The 21,133-nt window shown below is 41.0% G+C and overlaps 1 protein-coding gene across 1 annotated transcript in view; it reads left to right on the top strand.

Moving 5' to 3' along the window:
* The window catches only part of LRP1B (LDL receptor related protein 1B), a 1,945,542-nt gene that overhangs the window by 1,063,199 nt on the left and 861,210 nt on the right, over positions 1 to 21,133 (top strand). The gene's annotated exons all lie outside the window — the stretch shown is intronic.

Below are 21,133 nucleotides of genomic sequence, written 5' to 3'. Positions count from 1 at the left end.
CAATTGCCTACCATTCCCCTACATTACCTGGTTCTGATTTCTCTGAGCTTATTTCATACTCTTGTATTCCACTTTGTGTCAGAGACATGCACAAAACAAAAAAGTAAGCGAACATTGACCAAATCTCACTTATCCAGCACCATTTGGTTATCTAAATATAATTTGGTTGTTTCAGTTTTTTTTTCACAAAAATTAACATTATCAGAAACTAGAAAAACAATTGTTTATCATTTTGACCAAATCTCACTTATCCAGCACCATTTGGTTATCTAAATATAATTTGGTTGTTTCAGTTTTTTTTCACAAAAATTAACATTATCAGAAACTAGAAAAACAATTGTTTATCATTTCTTCTTCTTACTTTACATCTATAATATTTGCATACAAATCTCCTTGTTTATCAGAACAAGTCAAGCAGTTCATATGATAAATGTTTCATAATGATGTTAAGAATTCATTCTAAGCTTACAGTACCCAAGGTACTGATCCAAACTGAATCAACTTTTTATTTTTTAGTTTTATTTAATTTTTTGAGTGCATGGGCCAGGAATTAAACCCAGGTCTCCTGCATCATTTCTACCACTGAACCATCTGCATGCCCATTAAATCAACTTTTTAAAAATTGAATTTTGTAGTAAAGTATGATGGTGGATTAAATTATCTTTCATGGACATGTAGATCACTCTGTTTTTAATGATTTTTAACCTAGTATAAAACAGAAGCTGGTATTGAACTGACTTTTTTTTTTAACATTTGAAAATCATGTGTAACCTTTGAGAAACATGTTGTAAAATATAACAAGTTTAATACTCTTTCCTCTCTAACCTCTCTAGAGTAAAGTAAGTTACCTAAGTCACAAAACTACAGGGTTTTTTTTTTTAACTGACATAATTTTATAATGTAAAAGAACCAAAAGAAACAAAAAAAAAGCACTCAATTCTTACCCTGGAATATCATCATTTTTGAAATAACGTGTTCAAATGTCAGTGAAAATAAATAGCTTATAAACCTGAAAACAAATCTTTCAATGAACGAATTCTGATTCTAACAGCAAGCTGGGGAAGAATAGCTTGTATCACACCCAGGTTTAACCAAATACAAATGAATACAAAAGGGACTGAGAACAGCCTATCAAATTAGAATATTTCTATTGAGAGCAGTTTTCACATAATAGAAGTATCCAGTTCCAGAACTGTATATTCTGTAGGCAATGCCCAATTTTATTCCAGAACCCCTTTGTCATGCACTATCAAAGTAGATGTTTTGGAGCAAATCTGCTGAGAAAGGCATCAAAATCCTACCCTTCCTGCTTCTCCAAACGATACTAAGTAGTGCTCTTGGAAGTCTTTCAAGATGACTTCAGCCCCATTAAGAGTTAACATTAAGGATGTAGTAAGGAAGTTCTGTTGCGTGAACCCAGGGACAAGGCTGCAAGCCTCCAGGAACATTATGTGAGCACCGGGTGAACCAGGACCAAGGCCCCGAAGCTTCAGGAAGCAAGCTTTATTAGTCTGTGCACACAGGGATCAGCCAGGTCACCTCTGAAAGTCTGAACCCCCAACAGGGGTTGTCACAGGATTTTAAGGGAAGTGCTTGACTACTTGCGATGTATAGAAGGGGAGGGATCCCTATGGGGATTTTTCTTGTCCTGCCTATGTGCAGTTTCAACTGTTCCTGTGGCGAGCATCCTGTCTATGTGCAGTTTTGACCATCTTCGGGCCTGGGAGAACTTTCAAAGGGGAAATGGCTTGGGCAAACAGGGTCTGCCTGTTACATTCCCCCCTTTGATGCTTGTCCATGCTAGTGGACAGTTGCATGAGAGATTTATACCTCATTCTCTTCTTGTTGTAGGGGCTGGTATTGGTGCTTCCATATTGCCAGGATTTTTGCCAATGTCTGCTTTTCTATTAGGGCTTCAAATGAATGTCGGAAGCTACTTATTAAGAGTAGCAGGAGGCATAGGACAAAGAGGCAGATGCCTAGCAAGCCTAGGACACTGGCAATTAGGGTTTTGAACCCTCCAAACATAGAGAGCCATCCTCCAAACAGATCACTTGGGTTTCATCCTTTCCGTGTTTATATGGGAACATGGTCTAGTTTTCTCACTATTTCTCTAATAGCTTTTCCTTGTTCATCTATTTGGAAGTAACAGTCAGTTCAGTTGAATTTCCCACAGACCCCTCCCTCATCCACTGAGAGATAGTCTAGGGCCAGTGGGTTTTGACAAATGGCCACCCAGATTTTGTCCTGGTTATCAGCTAGGGCTTCTAGTGTCCATGAGGTTCTATTAGTTATTAGTTCCAGAACTGCTTGGAGGTGGATGATATGGTTGAGCATGTAGATGGGGGTTCAGTATCCCCATGACCCATCCTGAGCCCGGGTGGCAGGCCCTTAATACTGGATTATTCATTCCAGGGGCCACTCGTTATCTTCCCACCTCCCTATTTGGATGTTGTCTGCCACTCCCCGTTTTTCTCTGATGAGTGCCTACAGGGGGCACCCGAGCTGGCTACCGCAGAACGGGGCGGCCAAGAGGAAAGCTGGGCGAATGGTCCCGATTGTGCAGGATCCCGTCCACCTGGCAGGAAGCCATTTGTAGGCCGTTTTCCTGCATATCCAGTAAAATCCGGCCAGGGCTTGTCAAGCGCTGGGGGTATTTACATTGTTCTAAGACCTGATCAGATTAAGCATTTTATAAGGAGTAACTTGGTTGGCATTTTCATCCCCTTCCCAGACTGGTCTGCATCCTCATGAAGTACCCGCCTTCCTGAGCACACACGTTCCCCGAGGGGATGGAGCATGATCAGCCCCATCGCACCACATAGTGTTTTCCTATTATTGCCATTGCCTGGCTCCACCAGCTGCCCTGGGGCTTGGGACGGTCTGGAAGAGTAAGGCTTAGAGGGTTGGATTCCTCCCATTCTTGAGCTATCTAAGGCTATGATCCCCAATACCCATACACCCACAAATACAGCATGATGTTATATTGAGGGAGGAGGCGATCTGCTCGACTAGTTCAATGAAAGGATTTTCTGCAGGTCTAGCTCTGGGGTTGCTGCGGGGAGTTGGAACCTTTGTGCTTTGCTCTGGGGCTTGCTTGCTTTGTTTTGACTGAGTATGAACGTAGTAGGGGGTCTCCGTTAAGGTTTCATTGAGGGTTTTTACTTCTTTGTATAATGTAAGGAAACTTTTGGCTACCAGTCCCTGGCAACCCCTCAATGTTCTATCGTAGTGGAAACATTGGACTAGTGTGAGAGCCAAAACTGGCTTCCAGTGTATTTGGTAGGATCAAAGGAGTAGCTATAGTGACTATAAGGAGGGACAGCTGTGGTGAAATTTGGCTGCGACTGGAGGTGCTCTCCTATCCCTAGGGGAGAGATACCGATGATGATATAGTATCCCAAGGACATGACATGCTAAAGCTTAGAGTGACCCTTGCATGGGGAAAGTGCTAGATGATATTGGCACTCCTTGCCAACGTAGGGAATACTCTGCCACTGTACTTGGTGACTGGGAGTTGAGGCACCTTGAGGTGCCTCGGCAGAGAATGTATTTTATAGTGTTAAATGCACACGTCGACCGGGCAGGTGGCATGGCAATAGTATACCATGGTGGTTTTTACCTCTTTCCTAGAATAAACAGTTTGGAGACATGCCTGGCATGCATTACCCTCTCCCGAAGGGACCACGGGGACAATGAGCAAACTTATGAGGGTGAGAAACATGATGACAGTTACAGAGGACCTGGGTAGTACGGATCCTACCAAGTTAAAGTGAAATTGGTCTCAGGGGAGAACTCCAGGCATCCTGCTTCCAGGAGGGCTAAGATTGCTAAATGAAGAACACATGCAAAGAGCAAGAAAAAGGCAATAAGTCCACAGGCCCGGCAGGCCGGGATGTCCGTGTGTTGATTCCTCAGTCTTCGGCCGTGAGTAGATCAGTCAGCTTCTGGGGTGACTGAAGCAGGACTCAGCAGTCTCAAGTTTCAGCTGTGCATTGACTAGCTGCTTCCAGTGAGGTAGAGCAGGGTAACAGTGGTCATTCAGGCCTCAGTCGTGGGCTGGTCAGTTGATCTCAGCTGCGATGGAGAAGGGCGCAGTAGCTTCAGGAGAATAATGTGTGTCTGGTGTTCAGGATCAGTGCTGCACTCCCAGGGTTCGTCTGTGGTGACCCTCTTGAGCCAAGAGTGGTGAATCCATGGGATGATCTCCACGACTGTGACAGCTGTTGGGGTTGCTAAAACAACACAGTTAGGGCCTCTCCATTGAGGCTGGAAGGAGCCTGCTTTCCAGTCCTTAACCCATACCAAGTCCCATGGTGCAAACTCATGTATGGGGGGATGGTAAATGTTGAAAGGTTCTGACACTACTCCTAATACTTTCCCTTTCAACTCACTTAGAACCCATCCCAAATGAACTAAGGGTTGGGTTAGGCTTAAGTTCCCAATTTCTCTGAGGTTTCCCTGCAAGACTCTGGTAAGGGGGGGTGGCCTTCCACATACTAGGTCAAAGGGGAAGAAACCTATTTTCTTTGCTGGGGCAGATCTCATTCTAAGCAGAGCTATAGGGAGTGCCTGTACCCAGGTCAGTTTTGTTTCTTGATAGATTTTCTTCAATTGTCCCTTTAGAGTTCAGTTCATCTGTTCCTCCTTTTCACTGCTTCAAGGCCGATAGGCAGTGTGGAGCTTCCAAGTTATCTGCAAGGCTTTTGTTAGTTTTTGGAGGGTTTCTGCTACAAAAGTGGGGCTGTTGTCAGAGCTGGTGGTGAGTGGCATTCCATACCAAAGAATGATGCCTTTTAGAAGGGTTCACACCACCTCCTGGATCATTTCCGAGCAGGTGGGATACACTTCTACCCAATCTGAGAAGGTGCAAATGAATACCAGGAAACAGCGATATCCCTGGACCTGTGGCAGCTCTGTGAAGTCTACCTGTAAATCTTTGAACAGACTTAGACCTGCTAACTGGCTGTTCAGACCTCCCATTCTGGCACTGGGCTGCTTGGCATGGTTTTTCTGGCAGGTGACACACCTCTTACATGCTAGCTTCACCCAAGAGGGGAGCTTGGGTATATAGAGGTGAGTGCCCAAACTAGAACTAGCAGTGAGGGCCTTTTCCCAAAATGAGTTTGATAGTCAACATTTTTTCTAGGGGCCAGCTAGGCTTTCAGGGACGGTGATATATACAACATGTAAGGTCCACCATCCATCACGGCATTTTTTTCCCTTCACTTGCTAGCCAGTAGCCCTCTGACTTGGAATAGCTCTGCTTTTCTCTCCACCGCTGTAATAGGTGGGGAATGAGGGGAGCAAAGAGCAGTTGGGCTCTGGAGGGAACATCAGCTGTCCCTGTGCCGCTTGTTTGGCAGCTATGTCTGCCTTGTGGTTGCCTTTTGCAGTTAAGGAGTTTCCCTTCTGGTGGCTGTGGCAATGGATGACAGCCACAGCAGAGGGGACCCAGACAGCCTCTAGCAAGGCCAGGATTTCTGGCTCATGCTTGATGTGCTTTCCCCCTACTGTTATTAGCCCTCACTCTTTGTACAACACCCCATGCACACATAGGGTTGTGAATGCATATTTTGAGTCAATGTAGATATTGGCCTCTTGTCCTGTCACCAACTGCAGACCCTGGATTAGCACTATGAGCTCAGCCTTATTGACAGATGTCCCTGAGGTTAGGGCCTTTACCTCTAGTAGTATGTCTACTAGGGTGACACCTGCGTACCCAGCATAACATATCCCATCTTTTACCATGCTGGCATCAGTGAACAGTTCAATGCTGGGACTTTTTAATGGTTGGTCTTTCAGGTCTGGGCTACTGGAGTAGACTTTGTCCACAGTCTCTATGCGGTTGTGTTTTGGGGACCCCTACCTGACGGCAGCAGGGTGATGAGGTTCAGAGTTTGGCAGATGCCGAGGTACAAGTTTGGGGTTTCACACAGAGTGGCCTGACACTTGGTGAGTCTTGCATTTGACAACCAGAGGTGTCCCTTTTGCTCCATAAGACTGGAGACTGAATGGGGAAACAGCATAGTCAGTTCCTGCCTCATGGCAGGAATGTGAGCTTTCTGGCCTCATGGACTAGGAGGGCAGTGGCAGGGACAGTTCTTATGCAGGAAGGCCATCCTAGTGCTACATTGTCCAATTGCCTGGAGAGGTAGGCTCCAGGCCTTTTCCATGATCCAAGGGTCTAGGTTAAGACCCCAGTGGCTGTCCCTTCTCATTCATGGATGAACATGGTGAAGGGTTTCTCTAGTCCAGGTGGCCTAGACTTGGGGCCTAAGTGAGTGCCACTTTTAGACACTGGAAAGCATGCTCTTGTTCAGTCCCCCACTGGAATGACTCCTTGTTGCCCCATTTGTGACTTCGTAGAGAGGTCTCGCTAGGAGAGCATAATTCGGGATTCAGACTCTGCAGACCCTGGTTGCCCCTAGAAACTCCCTGACCTGTTTTCTGGAAGTTGGTGTGGGGATGGCACAAACTACTCATTTGTTTTCTGGTCCCAGGCTTTGGGTCCAGTGCTGTAGGTGAAACCCAGATATTTGACTTGCTGCTGGCATACTGGGGCCTTTTCTGGGAAATGAGGTAGCCTGCCTGGTGCAGGTGATGGAGAAGGTGCTCCGTCCCTTGCTTGCAGTCACTGAGGGATTCGGCTGCAAGCAGGAGGTCATCTACATATTGTAGGACAGTGCAGTTGTAATCTTTGGCTGGGAACAATTGCAGGTCCTTCCCTAGTGCTTGCCCAAAAATAGTGGGGGAGTTTTCAAACCCCTGAGGCAACCGAGTCCAGGTGTACTGTTTTCTGGTTCCCACAGAGGGCCTGTCCCATTCAAAGGCGAATATCTCCTGGCTGATGGGGCTACCCGGATGCAGAGGAAAGTGTCCTTCAAGTCCAAGCACGAGAACCATCTGGCTTTTCCTGTGACCAGGCTGAGGAGGGTGTATGGGTTAGGAACATGGGGTGAATGGCTTCCACAGCTGCATTGACTACTGTCAGGTCTTAAACCCGGTGAAATTCCCCTGTTTAAGCTTTCTTCATAGGTAGCATCAGGGTGTTCCATGGGGAGTTGCAGGGCCAGATATCTGGTAGGATTCCAGCCACACCAAAAGGCCTGGGATTCCCTCAAGGGCCTTCTGAGGGATTGGGTACTGTCACACTGCCACAGGGTGTGCCACGGGCTTCAGGGCATTTACCAATGGGGCGCAGAGTTTGGCTGGGCCTGACTGGTTGTGCTCAGCCCAGACACTTGGAATGTCTGGGAATGGCAGACTAGCAGGGACCTCCTCTCCCACTTTAGACTCTTTATACAGCCACCACTCTTCGCCATCTGATGTGGTTAGGAGTAGGATCTTTTGCCAGCCATCACTTTTTAAAAAGGTTTCTCCTTCAGGGCTGAGAGTAATTTGGGCATGCAGTTTCCTGAGGAGGTCTCATTCCAAAAATGGCAGTGGGCACTGGGGCATGTACAGGAACTGGTGTGACACAGAGTGGCCCCCAATGCTGCACTTTCTGGCCTTCAGGAATGGCTTCTGCACTATACCAGCAGCACCCACTATGTCTGTTGTCCAGTAGGAAAATGGATGAGCATTCCCCAGGGGCTGGATTATTACTGAATGTTTGGCACTGATATCCACCATAAAGCCCACTGTTTGGCCCCCTAATTTTATTCTGAACATGGATTCCCAGGGGCCTAAAAAATATGGAACCCAGTCTATCCTAGTCAGAGAGCTCATTGACAGACAGCCAAGGCAATGGTGTTGGGATCCGGTCGAAGCCTGGGGCTGGTGTCCCACCTTCCTCTGCCTGTTTATGGGATGGCTTTATTGGGACACTCATTCTTCCAATGCCCCTCCTCCTTGCAGAAATCACACTGGTTTCACCCCAGGGGCACTCAGGCCCATCTGATTAGTTTTGGCTGGGGCCCTTTGTCTCACTTCTCAAAGGCCGCAGCAATCATCTGAGCCTTTTCCCTGAATTACTGTTCCTTTTCCTTGGCCCCTACTTGGTCCTGATTGATGAACACCCTCGTGGCCACCTCGGTCAGCTGGCTCGTGTTCATGCCTGCAAATCCATCTAGTTCCTGGAGCTTACACCAAATGCCAGGGGCTGCTTGTCCCACGAAGGTGGCATTTACCTACATCTGGCTCTCTGGAGCCTCAGGATTGAATGGTGTGAGTTGGAAGGCGGCTTCCATCAATTGCTCAAGAAATTCACTTGGGGGCTCATCTGGCTTCTGCAAGACCTCTCTGACCTTGGTCATGTTGGTGGCTTTTGGCTCCCACGCTGAGTGTCCAGGCATCCCTGATACTATACTATAAACTGCCTTTACCTTTTTTAACTCAAAAGTTCCTTCAGATGGCCTGTCACCCTAAAGGTAGTTCATTCTAGTTCACACAGCTTCCTAAGTTGCCCAGGGGTCAGCTTGCCTCCCCAGTCATCAGTGAAAGTCTTCCTAAAGTTGAACATCATGCATCGTAATGGTGTCTTACTGACTTCCCCTCCCATATCAGTAGTGCCAACGATTAGGGAGAGGGCCTACAGACAAACAACAAAGGGTTTTGAACAAACTGTCACTTCTTTTGGTCTGGCCTGGCCCTTAGCAGGGTCGCAGGAACCACAGGGTCCCAGCTCAATCATAGCCTGGTGTACAGCTCCTGTGGCCCAGGACTTCCTCTCACTCACACAGTCACATACACACATTACAACACCCCTCCCGCACTGCCCTTCCTGAAACTGAACCAGAGGACTTCCATTTCCCCTGGTCATCTGGACAAAGACTGGTACTCAGGTAGTCTTGGGAGGTGATTAGGCGCCCCTTCCACTCAGGCTCCCCTAGCCTTTCACAAGTGAGCTGATACCAAACACCTGGGCACTTACCAGTCAAACGGGCTGTGCTCCCAGGAATCTGGTTCCAGAAACTGTCCTGGATCCATTGCTGCTCTGGTGGTAATGGGTGCCCTGCCTGGAGAGGTCAGGATTCCGAAAGATGGGGAAGGTCCCCGCGGCACTGGATTCCATCGGGTCTTTGGTTTGTGCAACACTGCTGCCATGGGCAAGGGAGGTGACAGCATCACTGGCCTCTTGATCCCAGATGAGCCCCCAGAAATGTTGCATGAAACCAGAGACAAGGCTGCAAGCCTTGAGTAACATTACATGAAACACAGGATGAACAGGAACGTGGCTCTGGAGTTTCAGGAGGCAAGCTTTATTAGTCTAGACACCCAAGGCTCAGCTGAGTCACCTCTGAAAGTCTGAGCCCCCATCAGGGGTTGTCACAGGGATTTATGGGACATGCTTGGCTATGTGTGATGTACAGAAAGGGAGGGGTCACTACAGGAATTTTTCTTATCCTGCTTACATGCAATTTCAACTATTTCCGGGGTGAGCATCCTGTCTATGTGCAGTTTGACCGTCTCCATGGCCTGGGAGTTCAAGGGGGAAATGACCTGGGTAAACAGAGGTTTGCCTACTGCAAGAGGAAATTGCTTGGGCAAATTGGGGCTTCCTGCTACAGTTCCAGCCTGAGGAGTTCTCATCTGCCATTAGCAAGGTCCTATTTTCTTTGCCCCAGTCCTTCTAGTCTGATATACAAAGCAGGACCACTAACTAAAAGGATAAGATATATGTTCTCTTATCACTGGCCATTTAACAAAAAGCCATTTAACATAGCCATTTGTGTACGAAAACTTAACATGTCTCTTTTAAAAATATAAATGTTTAAGTTTATATGAAACAGGATGTGTCAACAAGTCCAATGGGTCTTAATTTGACTCTAAGAAAGTTATAATTAAAGCATATACATCCAAATGATAAGCAACAGAAGAAAAAATTGGCAAATGGAACCTCATCAAAACTAAACACTTTTGGCAACCAAATGATTTTTTTTAATTGCGAAAAATAGCATATATACAAAAAAGCAATAAATTTCAAAGATCACCACAACAATTAGTTGTAGAACAGTTTTCAGAGTTTGGTATGGGTTACAATTCCACAATTTTAGGTTTTTACTTCTAGCTGCACTAAGATACTGGAGACTAAACAGAACTATCAATACAATGATTTAATAATCAGACTCATTTGTTAAATCCTATCTTCTTTGTTATAACACCACCTTCTCCTTTGATCTTTCTCCCACGCTTTAGAGGTATTTGGGCTATGTGCACTCTAACTTTTTCATGTTGGAAAGGGCTGTTCGATAATATGAAATGGGGGATGACCTAGTTGATGTTCTGGAGAGAAAGTGTTAACATTTACTGTACTTACTAACATTTTTTAAAACTTTTTAAATTGTATAATATGACATATATACACAGCAAAGAAAGAAATATTCTTCAACAAGTAGTTACAGGACAGATCCCAGAGTTTGTCATGAGCTACCTTACCATCCTCTCAGATTTTTCCTTCTAGCTGCTCCAGATTATAGGAGGCTAGAAAGAATACATATTTTTTTTATCATCACAATCTACTTTTTTTTTTGCGAAAAATAACATATATACAAAAAAGCAATAAGTTTAAAAGCACAGCACAGCAATTAGTTGTGAAACACATTTCAGAGTTTGGTGTGGGTTACAATCCCACAATTTTACGTTTTTACTTCTAACTCCTCTAAGATACTGGAGACTAAAAGAAGTATCAATGTAATGATTCAGCAGTCATCTTTGTTAGTTAAACCTTACCTTCTCTGTATAACTCCACCATCACCTTTGATCTTTCTATCCATACTAACACTTTAAAATTTAAGAATTTATCCATCTCCAAAAGCAAATTTCACAGCCCTTTAATATTCTCTTTCCGGACAGTTATTTTGCAGCACTCTTTGGTATCTATCTCTTCAAGCTTTTTAATCATTATACTCTGGAGGACGTCTTAAAGTAAATTTCAAATTCAGGGCACCCTTGCAGGGAACCCACATGGCATGTTAGCGTGGGGACCAAGTTGTAGGTATAAAGATACTCTTGTACAGAAATCCAAAAATTATCCAACTAAGGCTCAGGAGTTCTTCTCTCAGAGACAAAATCTCAGGCTGAATAAAAATTTTAGAGAAAGGGTTTGAACTGACTTTTGTGTCAAGAACCATCACATCTATAAAAGTAGCACAAGAGAAATTGGAATCCTGAAAACATCACATAAAGACATTTTTGACATTTCTGTAGTGATGATAGAAATCTAGCATCTGTCACAGTTCTAGTTAGTTGCTGATAGTAAATAATACACTTTAGAGAAAGGAAACATTTGTGGCCTTTAGGTTTTATAATCGGTTCCAATTTATACCATCACAAAACTTCTAATCTGTTTATAGATGAAGTTTCTAGACACAAGAAAGGGTAGAAATTTTCTAATTTGTCCTAAATTGGTTTTGGCTTTTAGCTAGTAAATTATATAGTTGTTTCAACTAGATGTAGGAATCCCAGTCCTTTTTTTTTTAACACTAATTTTTTATAAACAGCAAATCAATAGATTGTTATTGTTGATAAGATAACCACTTAAAGATTAGGGGATTTTCTAAGTAAGAGATAGAACATATATGGCAAATGAATGGCATTTCAGTAACATTTGAAAATCATGTTAGGCCCATGGTCAAATTCTAATCCTGTCTGTTCTGATTCTAAGAACTCAAGAGCTGTGTTTACACAGCCGGGGGCCAACAGGTGATTTTATCTGATACCTAGTTTGCATTTTAGTCCTGAATTATTCCTTAGAATATCCTCACTACTTGAATGTAACCCTATAATATCTTTTCCTATTATATTAATGCAGACATTGTAGGTTTCTGCACCATGTATAGTATAGCCCTTTTCTGTTATCATGCCGTTGCACATCAGCCCAACTTCCGTCTGCTAGCACCTGTGCTTCTCTGCCTGAGGCTGACGCTCCTGCAGGAGACACTGCTGCCCTGTATTAATACTCAGTCATGATGAAAGGGAGATGGTATATAAATACCCCAACTCCCTCACCCTTTAACTGAGATAAATCTCAGGTGTGTTTTTTACCTAAATCCAATGGGGTTAAGCTCCAGCCAGCCGCAGTGGCAGCTGGTTTCATTTCACACATTTCAGTGATTATTCTCCTTTCCTTGTTTCACTTCCATACTCTCCTACTGGTGTTTCCCCTCAACTCTTAATTTATACCTTAATTCTTCTGTGCTGGTTTGAATCTGTTGTGTACCCCAGAAAAGCCACATTCTTTAATCCTCATTCAGTATTGCTGGGTGGGATCTTTTTAGTTGTCTCCATGGAAATGTGACCCACTTAATTGTGGGTAGTAACTTTTGATTAGATGGTTTCCATGGAGATGTGTCTCCACCCATTCAAGGTGGGGCTGCTTACTGGAGTCCATTGAAAGGAAACCATTTTGGAAAAATCTTTAGAGCTTATAGAGCCCACACAATCAGAGACCTTTGGAGATGCATAAAGAAATTGCCCTTGGGGAAGCTGTTGAAGAAGCCTGGAGAGAAACCTAGCATATGTGGCCATGTGCCTTTCCAGCTGGGAGAGAAAGAAACCCCAAATATCATTGGCCTTCTTGAACCAAGGTATCTTCTTTTCCTGGGTGCCTTAATTTGGACATTTTCATGGCCTTAGAATTATAAACTTACAACTTAATAAATTGCCCTTTTAAAAGCCATTTCATTTCTGATACATTGCATTCTGACAGCTTACACACTAAAATACCTTGTCTCAGAGACTGCTCCTAGGGAAAGTCAAACAAAGACATGCATGCAAGAATATACTGAAAAGATAACCCCATATACAACTCAGAATATAAGACTTTTTTGATATTTGGGGGAAGGAAAGCCTATACAGTCCTATCAAATACAATCTCTCACTTCCATCTTTTGTATTAGAATGATTTACGTGGATGGTTTTATGTGATTTTTCCTGAAACACTATGCAAAATAAAATATTATGTTGTCATAACTGATGTTTAATTATTCTTAGACATTGAACTATATTACAAAAGAATCTATTTGCTAAGTAATGGGCTGCAAATATTCAGGAATAGTTCTCATAATTACACTAATTTTACCCTGCCTAGGAAAGGAATGGAACTTGGTAGTGAAATCTGGGGACTGGAATCCTGAGAAAAGAAATTCAGAGGGATTCAAATCACAGAAAAAAATATGAAGCATTTAGCCTCCAGAAATAATAGTCCACAGTGCCTGAAGCATGGCTGCTGAATTGTTGCTGCTATTAGCCTTTATTCAAACTATAATGGATTTTAGGCTATATTTGGTTGCATAACACACCCAGATGTTGAAAGAATATTGCCAGGTAGTCGCTTTACAGTGTTAGAAGTCTTTTATGTCACTCTCTGAGACTGTCTATAAAAGTCGTGAAAAAGCTTTATAAGACTGATAACGATATTACATGTATGACTTTTTGTTTGTTTTTATTTTTTTAAAGTCTAGACAAATCCTTTTTATGTTGTCTCAGAGGGCTATTTATTAAGCTGGTTATGGCCCTCGGGTGTTGTCTTCTAAAATAAGTTGCGACAGCAAAGCATGATATCCCGAGTCATTTCAACATTGATTTTAAGGGACCGATGAGTTTATTCTCCCATTTGGAGCACCCTAATGCTGTTTTCTCTTTCTGACAGTACTCCAAACCAGTGCAGAGACCATGTATTCTATTTACCTTGCAGTTCCCAGCGAAAGCACCTAGCATTAGACTCACCACAGAATAAGTACTCAATAAATGTGGCCCACTGACAAAGGCAAAAATTGCATCAGTCATTCTACATCTTATGCCCCCCTCCCCAAAGGAAATGTAACCCCTCTCACCCAACATTATAAAAAGCTGCTGCCTGTGGCTGCTTATTGACAAAAAAGTTTTTAACAGCCATGATTCAAATGTGTTTTTTCAGTAAATTCCAGGTTGATCTCTCATTTTCAAGCAGAACTTTTAGAAAAGATGGCTTGAGCCATATATTTCCCTTAAATTTTTATTTTATCCTTTAGCATTTGTATTGGTTCAACAAACCTTCTTTGACCATGGAAGTAAAAAGAACTTCATTCAATACTTCCTATTGGAGTACACAAGAATTTTTCTTTGCACCTCACTAATCAAAGTCTAAAACCCTACCCAAAACCAAATTCCCCTCTGTGCAGGTTGAGCATGTGATAAAAAACAAAGCAAAACAAGCCTTCTTGCTCCTCACAGGAAGACAATTTATTGGAGTAGAAAAATAACCAGAGTTAGAAACAGAAAACCAAGCTTTACAGCTTAGCTCTGCTCTATATAATGTAACATTTAATTTATCAAAAGCTTGTTGCAAAGGTTAAAAAAAGCATATGTGAGAACATCTTCAGTATCTCATCCATGATAGTAGCTTTATAAACAGAATTGGTTTCTGAAGCTATGCATGCTCAGTCATTCTTCTTGCTTTACACACACCTCTAGCTCATCCTTGGTCCACTTGGCAGACTCCTCCTCTCCCTTCAGGCCTCTATATTTCACACTGATTCCCCCTGACAGGCTCAGACACTCCTTCCTCTGCAGCACCATATTCATCTTGATTACTAGTTGTTTGTTTGCATGAACAATTTCCTACTGCTGTCTGAGGTCCTTGGTGGCAGGAATGGTGTTGTTTTGTCTTTCTAACTCTAGCACATTGTGCATTGCTTGTCTCTTAATAGGCACTATATACGTAATTGGTGTCTGGGTGGATGTGAAGAAAAGAAATATGCTTTAATCTGGATGAAAATGCTTATAAGATATTTACCAATATATTTAAATTCAGCATTACCTAAGTGTATGACCATTTTAGAAACTCTAATTGTGAGGAGGTTTTCTCACATTACAGAAAGTCTTGGTAGGATGGCCAAGTTGTCCCTTCCTTGCTTTCTTTTGGGGGGCTGACAGGCTGATTGAAGGGTAGGCTACATGAAAGCACCATACTGACCCACAGGGTGAAAGAAATGGCAGTCATAACATTTGCTGTAGTTTCCATATGCCAACATAATGCTTGACACGGGATAAGTAACCAGTGATGTATTTAGAATGAATACAGTTCAGTCTAATTTATTTAAAAGTGTTGAAAGTTTGGACAAACAGTCTTATTTTTGAACTCTATTACATACTCTATTTCTCTGAAACCCAGTTTAGTGAATCTGTATTTCTTCCACCACAAGCTTTATTTACCATCAGTGGTATGTGAGTGGTTGCCGATTTTCTGTAAAGGCTAATTTCTTTAGACTATTTTCAACAGCTACCGAGAAGTCCCTTCTCATTTCCACATGCATTATGTGTCATTGGCAGCAACAGAATCATTGGAGTGCAAAGCAATAAGCAATCTTCTGATGATTGATACTTTTGATACCACCCTGCTGTTTGTTGAAGGAACTCCTGTTGACTGGCTACTGAGGGTGTCTGGGGATAAAGAGATGTATTGAACCAAAGGGGCTGGCTCACTGCTGGGTCCCTTCTACTACCACCATAAAGTATGACAGTCCTCATGTGACCTATTTGTGTAGACTTTTTTCTTAGTGCTGCTTTTCTTCAGTTTTTGAGACACACATTCTGTATGTGTGTGTGTGTATACCCACAAATATATATGTACTCACAGATATAGATATAGATATATATTTGTATACATATGGATAGATATCTGAGTACTTTTATTAAATATTACACTAACCTCCTTAAGTATATACTACCAGCCTTCTTAGTTCAACTTAATAAAGCTTTTTTTTTCTTTACTTTTAGGTTATCTACTTTGCATCAGGCTTTGTACTATTCATATAAAGCTGAAAGCAGGGAGACGGGTATTCAGGGGCTCCAATTGACCAAATTTGGGACAATTTAAACATCAGAAGTAATAATGATAGTAATGGAATATAAGACATTGATTAAAAAAAGATTCATGAGTGAAAGTAATATCAAAAGTAAATAAAGTACTAGACAAATAGTGGGAGGGAAAGTTTTTCTTTAGGGAATAATGCCATTAATAAATTTTTAAGGAATGTAGAATTAGGAAATCAACACTTTGCAAAGTCATTATAATACTCGATCCAGACAAAAATGATGAATAAATGCTTTTTTTCATTTATGATGGCTCTCTAAGGGAACAGAACTGACAGGAGGTAGATTCCTTCTTTCTTCTCTTCTTTCCTTTCCTTTCTCTCTCCCCTTTCTTCCTTCCCTTTTCTCTTTCTTTCTTTCATCTATCCATCTATTAAAAAATCTCTATTTAAATAATGTACATATATGAGATTTTTTGTAGGAATTGGCTCATTATAGAATTGACACCTAACTGTGGGGATTGGAAGTCTGAATTCTTCTATAAATTGAGAGCTCCAGGAAACATTTCGATGAATTCCCCAGGGGAAGCTGTCTAGCTGAATTAAAGAGAGAGTTTTTTCTTTCTGACTGCTAAAATGATCAGCTCTTCCTCCAGGCCTTGAGGTGGTGGGATGAGACCTGTCCATTGTTGATGGCAGATGGCATCAGCCGTAGATGCAATCAACTGATCAATGACTTAAGTCCATGAAATAGCCTCATAATAACAGTCAGGCCAGTACTTGCTTGACCAAATTGGATACCATAATCTGGCCAAGTTGACACATGAACTAAACCATTACAAATGCTAATGATGAGATGCATGGATGAAATACTGCCAGAGAATGGGGTACATATATTGTCTCAAAATATCACCCCACAGATTACTTACAATGAAGAAGGGAAAAGGTACCTTTATAAGGAGAAATCTGTACATTCCCAACATAAACAAGTGATCAAATTTAGCGTTACCAGTTAGGAACAGATAGACCTGTGAATCAGTGAAAGCTACTAATATTGCAAATAAACTCTTCTTGCCGAAATATTTAACCTAGAAATGACCACAGGCAAACAATAAAACAATTCTATACTGTAGGATAATTTTTCAAGGTATTTAGCCTGCTTTTTTCAAATATGTCTATGTCATGGAAGACAAGGAATGAATGGTGAAGGAACTGTTCTAGATTAAAGGACATGCAAGAAACACAGACAGTTGCAATGAATGATTCTTGATTGAAACTCAAATTATAAACAATCGAAGCTTGTGATCTAGTTAAGAAAGGCTAGATACTATAGACAAGTCTCAAATGATGAAATGGAGATAGGCAGAGGTTACTCAAAGGAAATTGAGCCATTTACTTATTCTTCCTCTGACTCTGAGAGGAGAGCAAATTACATATAAACTGAATTTCAACAGCAAAAAATATGACAATGTGTAGAAGTTTGACATTTGTCTTTTGTTCATTACTTATCTTGCCATTCAAAATATGTAATCAGTACATTAAAATGCTACAATGTAAAATTATTTAATGTTTTCCTTGTTTTGAAATTCATTTGACATAGCTAGACTCCTCCTAATGCCCATATTAAATAAAATTTTTGGTCCTTTTAACAGAATCTGATTATACCAGATGATGTAGTCATTTTCCTTAAAAACATTTTTGAAAGTTACATTCTAATTTTCCTTGGTGTTGTTTAGGACTCTAGCATCCATGAACCTGTCTATACTAATTTTTGTCTTCTAATAATACTAACTATTTTAGCTTCTAATGATAATAAGCAATATTTATTGAATGCTAAGTTGTTTGTTTTTTAATGCCAGGTACTCTTTTGAGAATTTTTTATCTGCTTATTTGTTTAAAATCACAACAAAATGAAAAAATATATATATATTCTTAATTTTGCAGATGAGAACAAGGGGCCACACAAAAGGTTAAGTAACTTGCTCATGGGTAATAAATAGTAGAATTTTGTCCTAAGGTAGTTTGGAGCTATATGAAACCCAGAAAAACACTCCATTCCTGTGAGTGTGAACCCATTATAAGTAGAACTGTTTGATTAGGCTACTTCAGTGAAGGCGCAATCCACCTCATTCAGGATGGATCTTAATTCTATTACTGGAGTCCTTTATAAATGGAATGAATACAGAGAGAGCAAAGGAAAGTAATGGAAGCAAGAAGCTGAAGTCAACAAAACTGGGAACAGGCCAGAGGATGGCTCCGTGTGTCTTGCCATGTGGCAGAGGAGACAGGGATCCCCAGCAACTAGTCTTTGGAGAGAAAGCATGGTCTTGATGGCGCCTTAATTTTGTCTTTGTTTTAGCCTCAAAACTGTAAGCTAATAAATTCCCATTGTTGAAGGCAAACCATTTCATGGTGTTTGCTTTAAACAGACTAGGAAAATGAAACACAAGGTACATGGAGAAGTTGAACTAAAATTATCCTTGTCCTCAACCTATAATGTTAACCACCATGTTTACTGTGCCACATAGGGTAAGATAAGAACTTTGTCTCATTTGCTACTGTACAGTTGGAGCCAAAATTGTATTTCTTTTTATCATTCCCTTCCATTCAACTTCACTTCACTACCACTCCTTTCATCACAATTTGAATATTAGGTATCTTAAGATTTAGTTAATGTGTTAATGCTTTTTCCTGTGATTTAGTCAGGCTCATTTGATTGATAGAATACAGTGCCACTCAAGCAATGGTAACCAAAGATGTTTTTATAGGATCAGATATAGAAATTCTTGAGGAACCAAAAAAAAAAAAAAAACAAGAGCTTAAGTTGGTGAAGACTAAATGGAGACTAAAACTGGAATTGCTTTTTGTTATTAGGACATTGTTATAAGAATATTCTATCACCTTTCTCTGAATACTCGGAATCGACTTCCTGGTCAAAATGTCCAGAGAAATATTTTGACTAATTTGGGCCATTAGTTCAAGCCATAGCACATAGATTAGTTATTCTTGGGTCAGATGTCTTCCCTGATTGGCCACTTGTGATCATAGGTGGTGAATAGGGAGGATTTCTGCGGAGTCAAATTTCATAAAATTGGCCATTTTGGTCCATCCCTATAGTGAGAATTGTAGTAAGGTGGTCATGATAATTTGAGCCTGGTAAGACCTATTAAAACTCAATGATTTTATTGGCTTTGTTCAGAGCCATTTTCAACCATTGTCTTTATGTTTTCAGAAATCCAATAATTTTATTCCATTTCTATATGGAAGGCTCACCTGACTGCTCCAACACTATCTCTACCCTACCCCCACCTCCACACTGTTCATGGACTATTTTAAAGACTTCGCTGAGGTTTTTATACCTTTCTAGAAGTACAGCCCCTTGAACAGAAAAGAATGTTCCATTTCAAATTCTCCTTAATAAGAGTGGCTAGAATAATATTTTCCATTTTGTTTCCAATACTCTTTTTGATTACACTTTGCCTGTTTTGGCTGCTATAACATATTAACTTGATGTCCTCATAGATTCATGTATTCTGATTGTAGACTCAGCAAGTCATTTAGAATAAAGATAGTAAGATGAAATCGCCTGTGTGGACCAATTGAGTAAATAATGAGAGCAGAAATCATCTTCTTATCCAAATAATTTGTATTCTTTTCCCTAAATGTATTACCTTAAGCTTGCTCATTTGAACCTCCTATGCCCTTTTCCTGCCAAGCCATAGTCTCTTGAGATATTCTGACAGTTTATGCACATTAACTTGGCATTTCATTACTCTTTTAGCAAAAGTGTCATATCATTTGTTAACTTGAAGATTTCAATGTGCTGTTTTTCTCCAATAATTTTTACAGGTATAAAATAAGAATTGTCCTTGAAAAGACCTATAGATATATTTCCCTATTATATTCCACAAGAAGAGTACTCATTTATCATTTTCCTTTGTCATTACACTATCAGATCTTTATTCAGGCGAAAATAAATAGTTTTCACTTTAGGGTTTTATTAAAATCTTTATGGATATCTTAACTATATGACTCTCTATTTTTTTTAATTAAAAGAGGGGATTTGTATTTTCTCAAAGAATGCTTCTAACAGATCCATTTTAGATCTAGTTTCTAACAAACCTGTGAGAATATGGGAACCTTCCCACTGGTGGTCGTGGTGGTGGTCGCTTCTTCAGCTCCTGCCACCAGTACCTAGCTCCATAACGTGCATGTTACTAGAGCTCAGCAAGTACTTGTTGCACTGAAGTTGTACTGTGCTTCCTAGCAGCATCTCACTTTTTCTTTTGTGGCCTAAAATTTTCTCTTGAAGTGGTGTTCATTACCTTGTTTATAATGGAACTAAGGCTCACCAAGACACCTACTCACACCCACCCATATACAAAATGGGAGGGTATAGGCCCGCATTTTTGAGGCCAGAAGTCCAAAATCAAGACATCAGCAAAGTGGTACTTTAGCCTTGAAGACTGCAGAGATCTGGGGCAGCCCTTGGGTCCTTTTCTGTGAATGCATTTTGTGGCATCTTCCTTGACTTCCAGCTTCTGGGTCTGCCCCTCACCACGCATGGCTTTTTTTTTTCCTCTATTACTGGATTTTGTCTATTTATAATTGACTCCAGTAATCTGGATTAAGACCCAATATCATTTAGTTGGGTCATACCTTAACTAAAAATAATATATTCAAGAGATCCTAATTACAATAGGTTCACACCCAAGGAATGTAAATTTAGACCAAAAACATGTCTAAATCTGGAGTGCATAACTCATGCCGTCACACCCCAGAAACCAGTGTCCTTGTGGTAAGTTCCCAACCCTCCAGCAAATTGACATTTATAACTTAAAACTCTCTATACATAATCATCTATATTTCCTATAATCAACCCTCAAATCTCAACTAAAAAGTACTGTTAAGAAACAGCATCACATGAAATAGAAGGTATGGAACACAGGGAGAAAGGAAACTTGTTATATGAGGTATCTTCTGCATGCTACATACTTCATTTCATCTAACCCAGCCAACCACATCCTTAGTTGGATATTATATTTCCAACAACTATAGTGATAGAGAAGCTGGGGCTTAGAAATTACATAACTTCCTTGAAACTATGTATTAGAGTGACAGAGTTGAAATAGAAATTCAAGGTCAATCTGACCATATCTTTTGTATGTACCATTTTATAGCATGACTAAAACAATTAAAAATTTGATGTGTACAATACCTGACAAAATGGATGTTCAGTACAGTTTGTACTTTTGTATATGTGCTGCCACCTTTGTTCAAAGAGTTGTTCTGTATTACAACTTCAAGACTAATCAGAATCAGCAGACCATTTGCATTTAAGACAAGGCAATCTTATTATAAGACCAAAATAATATTAAGGAGCTAGAGTCAAGACA

Source organism: Tamandua tetradactyla, chromosome 3 (genome assembly GCF_023851605.1).
Source record: "Tamandua tetradactyla isolate mTamTet1 chromosome 3, mTamTet1.pri, whole genome shotgun sequence".
Lineage (NCBI taxonomy): Eukaryota > Metazoa > Chordata > Mammalia > Pilosa > Myrmecophagidae > Tamandua > Tamandua tetradactyla.
Note: the sequence above shows the minus strand (reverse complement) of the source record. Positions and strands in the feature narration are given on the sequence as shown.